Here is a 12,670-nt window from a genome sequence, read left to right as displayed (position 1 = left end):
ATATATATATATATGTATATACACACACATATATATATGCATATATATATATATACATATACATACATAATATAATATATATTTATATATAAATTTATATATATATATATATATATATATATATATATATATATATATATATATATATAAACATATATAAATATATATACGCATGTGTGCGTGTTTGTGTGTGCATTTGTGCGTAATAAAGATATCGCAAGGCTAAGTAGAACGGCTAGATGTAAAGCACGTGCAATGAAAACTACGCTTAAAACAGGCCTCAGTTCGACCCGAGTCCATAAACCTTCCCTGAATAACGTTCCATTTAAATGTTTGCATTAAACGGTTCTTGAGATGTTTCGTGCAAGTCACTTATTGCGTTTTTATTGTCTCATTCTTCATCTCCAACGTTCAAATGACACATGGAAATCAGCTATCCTAAGCGTTTCCATTAATCATGACATTTACTATGGCACCATCATTTAAAAGAAATACCTGATATATAGGGTGGTATATCGTGTTCGTGTAGGAGCAAATACATACATACATACATACATACATACATACACTGTATATATAATTATAAATATGTATATATACTGTATATTTGTGCATAGAAATCACAACAGCTGGCAAGTGATGATTATAAATTGTGTACCATAGCCACGTTAATATATGTGTGTGTATATATATATATATATATATATATATATTATATATATATATATATATATAATATAGAATGTCACAATGTTATTATCCTTTTTTCCTTAAACATGATAAAATATTAAATATGTCATGCATTAAAAGCAGGAACAGGCCCCAAACATCAATATAGAACAAAAGAAGAAAAAATCCCAAGAAAAAAAAAGAAAGAAAAAGTATAAAATCAGTCGAAGGGCGAAGGAGATCCAACAACTACAGACTATCCTCATATTGACAGCGTCTGACCAATCAGCAATGGCACCAGACAAGAGGGTTTCGGTGATTGGCCGGTGGGAAGGCGCTTGAAGATGGATTCTCTTGATGATACCTTAATCATTGTTATTACTGACGGACGGGGCCACAATCTCTCGGCCATTCCATAACCCGCCCCCCCTATCCCCCAAGCCACCCGCCCCTAGGAGGGCCCAACCCATCCCCTCAAACCCACATCATCCTTGCAACGAATGGCGTCTTTTGGCTAAGGACTGGTTCCACTTATCCGAAGCACGAACAATTGAACTCTATAAGTGAAAAAAGGATGATGGTTCGATGTAATGAAGAGAGAAAATGTCAGACATTATTACACTTAGGGAATGTAATAAAGATCTTTGGAAAGCAGACGGAGACGGTCCATGTGGAGGAAAGTTGGCAACTGCCAAAGCTTATTACTTTCAACCTGTTAATTTTAACAATAATGGCGCTCTCTCTCTCTCTCTCTCTCTCTCTCTCTCTCTCTCTCTGGCTGGGGGCTAGGCTCGAACCCGAAAAAAAAATTATTTGATTCTCAAATTAGACGATTTTGAACCCAAGAGAGGATTAAGATACAGGTTATGAGTAGACTTGTTGGACACGGGCACAAATATTATCTCTCTCTCTCTCTCTCTCTCTCTCTCTCTCTCTCTCTCACACACACACACACACACACACACACATATATATATATATATATATATACATATATATATATATATATATATAATACTACGACCATTGGAAAACTAAAATATGACGATTAGATAGAAATTGTTGCATTAAACAAATTATGAGAGGTAGCTTTCTATACAAAGGTATTATTCGCGTGTGTGAATAAATAATGGACTTAGAATATATATATATATATATATATATATATATATATATATATATATATATATATATATATATATATATATATATATATATATATATATAATATATATACATATATATATATATATATATATACATATATATATATATATATATATATAATATATATATATATATATAGCTATCACGTAGGTGTGTAAAATTGAACGAGTTCACGGTTGTAGATGCTACCTGTCTTTTAGAACTAGGCATGTTGCGCTTGGACGCCCACCGGAACAACGGATACGGTTCCTAATTGCGTTCTCCTCAAGGTCACAATATCAATTACACAATGCAACAAAGACATTTGATCTTTGTTCTTTCTTTCTTTCTTTCTTTGAGAGGAAGGTTCTATTGGTAACGTAATATATATTATAAGATCCTAGGGAAAATCATTCATCTCTTTTCAACAGAGGGTTATATTTCTAAAGTGAATTATTAAAATGATGATAATAAAAATATAAATTAAAATAATAATAATAATAATAGTAATAGTAATAATAATAATAATAATAATAACGGTACTAATAATAATAATAATAATAATTATTATTATTATTATTATTATTATTATTATATATAAACATAGAATCTAATGGAATGGAAACTCCCTCCGAATATGAAAAATGTAAAAAAGTAAAATTAATTATATAAAAAAACGAGGGTGATAATTACATACTAATACAAAGAACCACAAAATTGTGACAACTCTATCACAAACAGGACTATGAAAGGTATGGAGGCAAGAGCACCAGCAAAGTTGGGAAAAACAATGGTGATATAGACACCAATTTCCTCGATTTTCCTTAATTTATAAATCCTGCAGTACATAAAATACATCAACGAAAGGTCTGTCAGCATGCAAGACAATGCCAAGACCTAAGGGATGTAATATTTTCATAAGGAGATCTTGTTACATATAAGATTTAAGAATTGAAAAAGGTTATAGTTTATTGGCAAAGAACTAGAATTCCACTTGTTTTACTCGGAAGAAATTAAGATATAATAGTTTCTCTTGAGACAAGACAACTTTCTTTTAAGAAAGAGTAGACAGGATCTAAAGAAGTTTGTTAGTAGCAGCAGCAATTTAGGCTACGAATGATTCTTATGCCATTTCTCTTCAACATTATCAAAAGAAGGAGAGTTACCAGCCCAATGAGACAAGCTTGATGCTGCAAAGTTGGCCCCAAAATTTATTTTAGATATTAAATCTAATACAAAATATAATCATATGATATCTATAAGAAATATAAGAGGTTGAAATTTAACCATTCAGCTCTCAAGGACACACTTCTAACTGCTAAGCAACATCTCTATGGAGAAGTCAAGAATAAAGGCTGGTGTGTCACAAAGATGAGAACTCTCAACATACCTAAGGTGGCAATGCGAGGATGGAATTGGCAGTCTTAGGCGAATGATTCAGTAGCGAATATGCGACAGTGATCCGAAGACCGAAGAATGTGAAAGATTTTAAAGTAGGGATGAGAAGATTGAGAATTATAAGGAGCTTGATAATAGGTTCGATTTCATCCATAATAAAATAATGATGATGAAAATATACAGGTACAGTTGAACACAGGAGTTCCTAGCACACATTGTTCAGAAGTGCACCCTGCTACACCTTTACCTCGCGACAAGTAACCAAACAGATAGTGTAGGAAGAGATGGAAGATGTGGTGGGCGGGGCTAAACATAGGAACTCGCCGCACAGTCAGGGTGTGGATGGGTGCATTTAAAGGTTTAAAGGTCGCTCATGAATGGCAGAGGCAAGGGACAGTGACATTGCCCTAGTAATCAGGAACAATGCCCTATAGACTGACCATATATTATATGATCAGCGCCCAAGCCTCCTCTCCACCCAACCTAGGACCATGGAGGGCCAGGCAGTGGCTGCTGATGACTCAGCAGATAGACCTATAGGCTCCCCCAAATCCCCCAACCTTACCTCACTAATGGCACTAAAGAGTCTGAGCAGGACTCGAACCCCAGACTTGCAAACACCAGCCACAGACGTTACTAATCAGGCCAAAGCAATGAGGTGTACCAGAAATTCCGATGCCTAACTGTACCTAACTTTCTCCTATATTAATAGGTCCAAGTGAGGTAGATGCTTATGTAGAAAGTAACTGTAAGACAGTTAAAAAGAAAAACAAGGTTATGAGATTTAAAGGAAGAATAACAAAATCTGAGAAGATCCAACTTGGAAGAATAATCTTTATCCAAAAACAGAGAACAGATAGCTCTTACATGTCCAATCATAACTAGATCGAAATCTAAAGAGCAGACCAATCAATCAATTGCTAAATATCTTGCCTGAACAGTCTAAGTGTTTAGGGTAATTATTTTGTCTAGACAAAACAATCTATTCGTGACTAAAGATGCTATTGGTGTGGCCAAGGTCCTTTAAACATACTCGGACCTTGGGTGTGGCTATTAATTATTCGTACCTGTTTCATGATCGGTTGGAGTTCTTGTATATATCCGTCTCCATTTCGTCTTTCTTTTCATAATTAAGTAATAAGGCTTTCCTTTATATTCACAAATTATACATGGTCAAAAAGTATACTGTACAGTGATGTTACAGATTTTTAAGTAATAAGAAAATGCAATGCCTTCAAACGGAAGGTAATGCGGTTTACTATGTTTTAGATCTGCGCTAATGCAAAGTTGACTGCAGGTGTTAATAGACTAATATTTCCCCATTTTACATTGAGGTGGAGCAATCTAAATAATTCATGTGCCTGCAAATATATCGTATTACATATTTCTTGCCCAAGACAAAACTAATCGTATTTAAATAATTGGTAGAACACATGAGTTCAGTGGCATGAATGACTCACCGAACATACCGAGTTCTATTTACAATTGTAACGAGAACAATAACGGAATTACTGATTACCTTATGGAATGCAGTTCCTTTGTCATAATGTCAATTTAGGTTCACGTTAGCAAGAAAAGTATTTGCAGAAAAAAAATGTTAATAGCCACAATACCATTAATTTGCGTCTTCCTCATATTTTTGTATATGCTTATGACTACATAGCCTTAATCCAAGCCCAGAACAAAGGACATTTTCATGCTTTGGGGCTTTATTTAACCTTATCTATGTGGGGTCACTATGGGAACATGTTCACCCAGCTTATCTCACCAGTAACGTCCAATCCTCGAAAAATCCCAAGAAATCAAAAAAACAAAAATGGTAATCAAGATATAACTAGAATAAACTGCATTTCATACGAAGATTTCACAAGCATTGTAGTTCTCGCAATATCAATTGCATTTGATTTCTGGCCACCTTACTAATTCAAATTAATATGCAAATACGCTAAACAGGTGCATTGCAGACGAAAATCTCCATGTAAAACAAAAGCAAGAGAAGCTATCATAACATTGAGAATGCTCCAGTGGTTGGCTTGAAAAAGTATTTGAATGAAAGTGCACTAACATTCAGATAGGTCGAGGGTACCAACGAGACAGGCGAGTAGTGTGGTGTGGGTTAAGGGGGAGAACACAAAAATAGAAAATGAAGCTGCATAAACACACACACACACACACACACACATATACACAAGTAAATCATTCAAATGACATCCAGGTTCATTCTACTGACCTGTTTGAACTGCTCCTCGAAGCTCCAGGACTGCTGACTCTGGTGTGGCTCGGGAGTGTGTGAGGGCGTGCGGGTACCGTTCCCAGAGGAGTCCCGAGAGCCTGCGGACCCGGGCGTGGGAGGCATCTGTGAGGTGGGCGGCAGGCCGACCGTGCTTGGGATGAAGGGCAAGTGGGGTCCCGGCGGCACTAAGGAGGGAGAGCCCGCCCCCCCGCATGGCATTCATGAGTGTCTGCGGCGACGACAGTAGCGACTCCCTCTGCCGCTGCAGTACCTCCGCCCGCAGTACCAGGTCTCGCGAGTCCTCGTCACCCTCTGCCTCCTCCTGAGGGATATCAAAACGGATGTTAAACCTATTGAGTGGTTCTAAAATTAATGATGGATTAAAACATAAGTCAATGAATCTATGAAACTTTGGGTAGTTTATTCAAGATTGGAAAATACACATTTATAAATAGAGAGAGAGAGAGAGAGAGAGAGAGAGAGAGAGAGAGAGAGATATGCAAGCAGTAATAGTAGTAATAATAATAATAACAATAATAATAATAATAAAAACAACAATAATAATAATAATAATAATAATAATAATAATAATAATGAGAAGAAGAAGAAGAAGAAACTACGGAATGAGTAGCATGCATTTAAAAACTAAACTGATTATCCTGGTAAATAGTCATGATTAACCTTGCTATTTTTTTCTAAATATATCTGATAACTCAAATCGAATTACAGTATCCAGGGAAATATTCTAACGTCTGGGTCCATGTCTTTTTGGAAACAGTAAAATTGCCCCTCTTATAGATAAATCGAGATAAAACACAAATTGGAACACATTCTTAGTTTTCTAACTCAATCTAAACACAACTGCGTGAGAAGCCTGGATGATATTCAAATGAACATAAATAATGACTCACTGCCGATATCTAGTAAAGATCGTGATCAAGGTGTATTTCTTGACTGTAATTTGTCTCTCAATGCCCAAATAAATAATATAGTAAAAACGACTGGTTATCATCTAAGAAATATAGCTTTTATAAAAAAATTCCTTGATGAAAATTCTATAAAAGAAACTTGTGATAAACTGTGTTATTACCAGGATTGACTACTGCAACTCTAGATAAACTGTGTTATTACCAGGATTGACTACTGCAACTCTATCTATTTCAATTTATCAAAAGTGCTACTTAATAAATTACAAAACATAATAAACAGAGGAGCAAGACTGATAAAAGGTGTCCCACCCCGGAGAAAGGATCACCCCCTATACTAATTGATTTACACTGGCTGCTGATTAAAGCGAGATTTTAATTTAAAAGATGTACAGTCACTCATATAAGTTGGTGGATGTCCTGATGTTTTCAGAGAGATCTCCATTTCTCCCCTCTCTGGACGACAGGTAACTGGGAGGGCGAAACGGTCAAATGATCAACTAATGAAGAGTTGACCTGTTTCAAGCTCCCAGATACCTGTCGTCCAGAAAGAAGTGAAATGAAAATTTCTCTCAAATATCAGGACATCCACTACCTTATATGAGTGACTGTACATATAACCCATCAAGTTATCAGAACGGGTTGCCCAAAATATTTAAGAGAATTGGTAATTACTGCGCAGCCAACAAATCGTGTCGACATGAGAATAGTTACAGATGGTTTCAAACTATTGGAACCTAGATATGTCTACTGTAGGCTCCAGAGCCTTTAAATATGAGGCCCCGAGACTATATAATAAGCTCCCACGAAACATCCGAATGATTGAAGACATTAAGGCTTTCCAGAGGAAACTGAAGACTTTCTTATTCCATGAGACGTACGACAGTGATGATTCAACAGTAAATGAGCAATATGTGATATGAGACGTTGAATACTCTGAACAAACAATATATAACGACAGTGTAGGTCCTGTAGAGAGTGAGGTTCTCTTCTGTATGGGACCGGAAAAGAAGTCGTCAAAGTAAGTAAATAACATAGATGCAATACATTTTCGACTGGTCATTTCTTTAAAACCAGAAACATTCATAGTCTAAATGCACCACATCGCTTGACAGTTCTGCGTGCGTGTGTCTTGTGTGTGTGTCTGTTTACAAACCTCAAAACATGAGGGTAATTAAAGGTTGTCACAGGAGTATTATCACCTCGCCATATCAGCAAACAAACCTATTCAAGGAAGCGTATCCCACTACGTCAACGCCCCCACCACCGCATACTCGCACCTATCCGACGCACACGGCACCCATTACACGCACCGCACGGCGATTTCAATACACGACGACGTACACTTGCGGGCACTAGGCGAGATTCGGTTTCATTTTCTTATGTAGATTTGGATTATTAGTTAAGTTAATATGTCTTTTGGATGTTATGCTAATAATATTTTTGTTCAGTTCGCATTCAGGTACGAGCCAGAGGAGAGCGGCAGAGGTGTTCCACCTTCCTAAAAATCCAATATGACTTCCATATAAGCTAGAAAATCATGCACATCTAATGACGAGAGAGAGAGAGAGAGAGGAGAGAGAGAGAGAGAGAGTATGCTTCGTTAAAAATTTAAACATAAATTTTATAATTAAAAAAATGAGAGAAAGGCTACAGAGATGAAATCCTCTTCCCACTGGAAGGGGAACTATCTACCCTTCAGAATAGACCAGATGCCCACCCCCCTTCCCTTCCCTCCCCTCCCCTCTGTTTCTGTGCATGTGCATACTAGATCCGCATCATGCCCAAGAAGTCGAGACTACTACAGTAAAATCCTACTAAACGGTCAAAGGCAGCAAAACAAAACAAAACACAGCCTTGTTGTCAAGGCGTCGTCCATCGAACGTCACGGAGTAAAAGACAATAATTAAATCATGTGATTACCCAAATACCTGTTAGTGTTTGCCAGGGCTTCTTTTTCTTCTTCATCTACCCACCAAAAACCCCCCTCCACTTTACTTACCAACAAAACGTTTCAAATCTCATAATTAGTACAAAAGGTTAGACAACTCCAGGTCAGGTTATGTTGCTAATCCCCTATTTCATCCTTTCAAGATGATCTTCACAAAATTCAGAATATTCTAATGCAAAGCTTCACATCAACAACAGGATGAATTTTTCTATCAAAAAGAAAAAACCTTCTTTGGTCTTTTAATAATCAATTAGTGCGTACTTAATAATTATGACGATATAAACAACTAAATACCCAACCATATTCTTATCTTATTTGCATTGTTACAATACTTGGCATAACTTCATAAGGTCCCAATGATTTTGTCGACTGCCAAATCTTACAACTTCCATTTATAAACAAGACGAGTTGAGAAAGACGTTGTTATAATGTACGATAAGTCTAATTTGTGGAACTATCATTAATAGCCAAAGAGTCAGGAGAAGAATGGACCTAGAGAAGTAACAACTTTAACTTTTAAATTAGAAATTATAAAAGAAATATTAAAAGATCAGTAACAATGTTAAAGAGATCATTCATATACAAAATATATATTATATGCACGATTAACATAATACTGCAACGTAAGCGATGAAGAAGACCTGGCATAAAATAAAAGCTTGCATAGACTATAAATCTCATTGCGAGGTTGGCACCGCGCTTGTTTATGTCGGTGAATCTGACAAGACGCACAACTGATGATGACCTGTTAATGATACTAACAACATTAATAATAATAATAAAATAATGGTCGTTATCATCACATGATTGTTTCAAGTGTTCAATATTTTCCCTAGAGTGGGAATTGGCGCCTGCAATTTCTCATAACGGCTGCGTATAAGTTGTTACATTTGGGGGAATGCGGTTGCTACACCTACCACACTTCCATTGAAAGGCAACTGACCTAAAGTTGCAAGATTTCCTTCACGTAACTAACTCAAATACTTTTTCTTTCCACGTGAGAGGGAATCTGTGTCTCTCATCGGTGAGCCAATGCTGTTAACAAATGTGATAATTTGTATATGTATGTATGTATGTATGTATGTATGTATGAAGGAAACCATACAAAAAAAATATATATTAATAATATATATATATGTATATATATATATATATATATATATAGAGAGAGAGAGAGAGAGAGAGAGAGAGAGAGAGAGAGATTTAACGGAGCTGACCACAATTCAATAGGTTAGGCTTTACCTCGACCTATGAAAGCCAATATTACGGTTTTTTAGCATATTATGTAAATTGCACAATGGGCAAATAAAATTAGTCTCCTAACAGTACGAAATAAGAAATTAAAACTAAAGAGAGAGAGAGAGAGAGAGAGAGAGAGAGAGAGAGAGAGAGAGAGAAATTAATTTGATCGCAGACTTAAGAGAGGCAAAAAAGTGCCCACTATTCTTCCCTAATACGAACAACATTGAAGGGGTAGCGGGGTTTTATACGGTTCTATAAAGCAATAAACATCTGGACCGACCTGTCGTTCGTTTGATGGAGAACAGGTGAATTAAACCAGGTGAATTAAAACCAGACAGATGATGGCGACGAAGGTAAAAGGTAAAAAAAAGAAACACATTGCTATCTTCTTGCGCTGCTAAAAAAGCATAATAAAACTGCTGCCTTTGTTCGACCCGACGTATTCGGGATTCCCGAATCAGATAAATTTTTTGACCAAATGCATTAGACGGGCGAGATACGATTATTCGATCCAGATGGTTTCTGGCCCATTAAGGTCACTTCACATTTCCGTAATAAACTGAACGACAACCCTGAATAGTAGTTATCTCTTCCCTTTAAAAACAGCCAGATTTGGTCTGGAAGTATTTAAAAGTCAAATGGCCTTTCTGCGCTCTTGACAATCCCATGTTCTCTATATTGGTGGCAATATTTCCCTTTAGCAAACATTAAAGCCTAAGAAATGTACAGATGCATAAATCCTCTATGTATCAGTATATTACTTCATTCAAATGAACACCTGTCTTGTTTTATTAGGTTAGCCAAATAACAAAGATGAGAATATATAATTAATATAATTTCTAATATTTCTATAAATAAAAATTATGCAGTACCTTACTGAAGAGAAGTGATTTGAACTAATGAAATTTTGAATTTTGATAACTGCATTTGGGCCATTCAAAGTCCACATGATAGTACTGAGTAGTAAATGTTTAAGGGGTTGGACAGCAAGATGAAAGAAAGGAGGTGGGGACGGAGGTAAAAGTACAAGGCTAAAAAGTAATTGTAGCTAAAGGCCGAAAGGGACACTACAAAGACCTTCAACTAATGCCGACAATACATCAGTTGATGTACGCTGATGGCACTACCCCAATCCATTAGGAATAATGACTTTTAGAATCATTTCTCTATAAAACGTAATCGCAATGTACAGTATAGCTATGTATATTTTCCATGAATGTTACACGGATAGTCCCCCCGTTTTGACTTGCTTTTTTCACACCATTGCAGCACGAAGGTACAGTTGGACACTGGTTTATCTGGCACAGCCCATCTCTGGAAAGTTCACCCTGCCACACCCATACTACGTGACGAGTTCCTATGTGTAAACCACCATCACCACCTCTGTCATCTCTCCCTACACCACTGTTTAGTTACACACCGCGAAGTAATAGTGTGCAAGAAAATCCTGTGTCCAACTGTACAAATGAACATCATATAACATACTTGGGGATGTGACTTGGGAGTCGGCAAACCCTCCATTATATCATTTAAATATTCATTCTATTCTCAAACCTTTGTACTTGAAGTACTGAGTAACACATCTAACTATGAATTCCTTAAAGCTTTTAAATCTCATTGATTATGAGTAAATCGTCCCCAAATTAATTCTACAGCTTATATTGAATACAGTGGGTTGGTAAGATTTGGAGGAAAAATACTTCCTTGTTTACTAAATCTATGCATCACTTGATAGCATTTTCGATCCTCATTTCATAAAACTCACATACTGACAGCAAATTCGATTCCCCCTTTGAAAACAGGCGTGCAATCACGAGTCTCGATTTCCACCTCATTAAACTTTCAAGTTTATACAGCAGACTTGATTTCCACTTGATAAAATACTAGTGTACGCGACCCCTCAAATATGACGGCTAAACATTAGATATATATGCGCGCACACACCAGTACAGACACGAGCACACGTACATTCAATCCTTCCCACACCATATATATATATATATATATATATATATATATATATATATATATATATATATATATATATATAATATATATATATATATATATATATATATCCAGACACGTTGCTTCTTAATATACAGGGGAGATACCTGCATCAGCAGTCTCATCTCTCTCACTTCATAAAACTTTATTAAATACATTTTCAAGACTCCCTTTATGAAACATACAAGCATACATCACCATCCTAATTAGTCTTACCTGAATGCAACAGATTCTGCCTCCCTTAAAATTGGTGCAGAAGGCAGCCCCCTTTCATGAAGCATTCTCACTTCATACAACATACGTACATACAAACAACTTTTTATATTCACATGAAAATATGTTCATAAAACATTTTCAATTCACGCTCCATAAAACACACGAGCAAACATCATTTCAACTCCAGCTTCATAAAACTTGGGTGCATAGAGTCACCCAGTTCCCACCTTATTTGTCCAATTCTTTTCTCACATTGATAAACAACACTCCAACCTTTTTTCCCCTGCGCTATCTAATGCGACATCCGTAACCCTCTTATCCTTCTCTACAGTTCTCTAACAATCCTTAATAGCTACCAACAATAAAGGCCACTTCGCTCGACACTATCAACAATGAACTCCATATAACGCTGGCGAAAAAGTCCAGGGTCCCTTATTCGCTAATGTCCGACAATCACGTTTTATAGACCTTCGCCTCGCCCTCGGGCGCCGAATACTCACTCCTCTTGCCCGCCCGCTGAATGACGATCTGTCCGCTGGTGCTGTTGCTTTCTTCTAAGGCGCTGCTGCTGCAACTGCCAGGTAGCAGCAGTAATGGAAATCCTGTTTATTGCTGTCATGGAAGATGACATGATATACAATTCCTAGGAACAGTGAATAAATGAAAAAAAAAGGGCAATAAGTAGAACGCAGACCTCCACGGCGGCAGTTTATTTCTTGACCTTGTGCACGACCTTGACCTTGACTTTAACATGTATTAATGGGAGTGGGATTTTCATACACTCAAATATGAACCACGTTTGAAGTCTTTGTGACAACGATGTCCAAACTTATTGTAGATTACGTGAATTGGACATTTTGCTTGACCGTGACCTTGACTTCC

This window comes from Palaemon carinicauda, chromosome 12 (assembly GCF_036898095.1).
Source record: "Palaemon carinicauda isolate YSFRI2023 chromosome 12, ASM3689809v2, whole genome shotgun sequence".
Classification (NCBI taxonomy): domain Eukaryota; kingdom Metazoa; phylum Arthropoda; class Malacostraca; order Decapoda; family Palaemonidae; genus Palaemon; species Palaemon carinicauda.
This window is presented reverse-complemented; position numbering follows the sequence as displayed.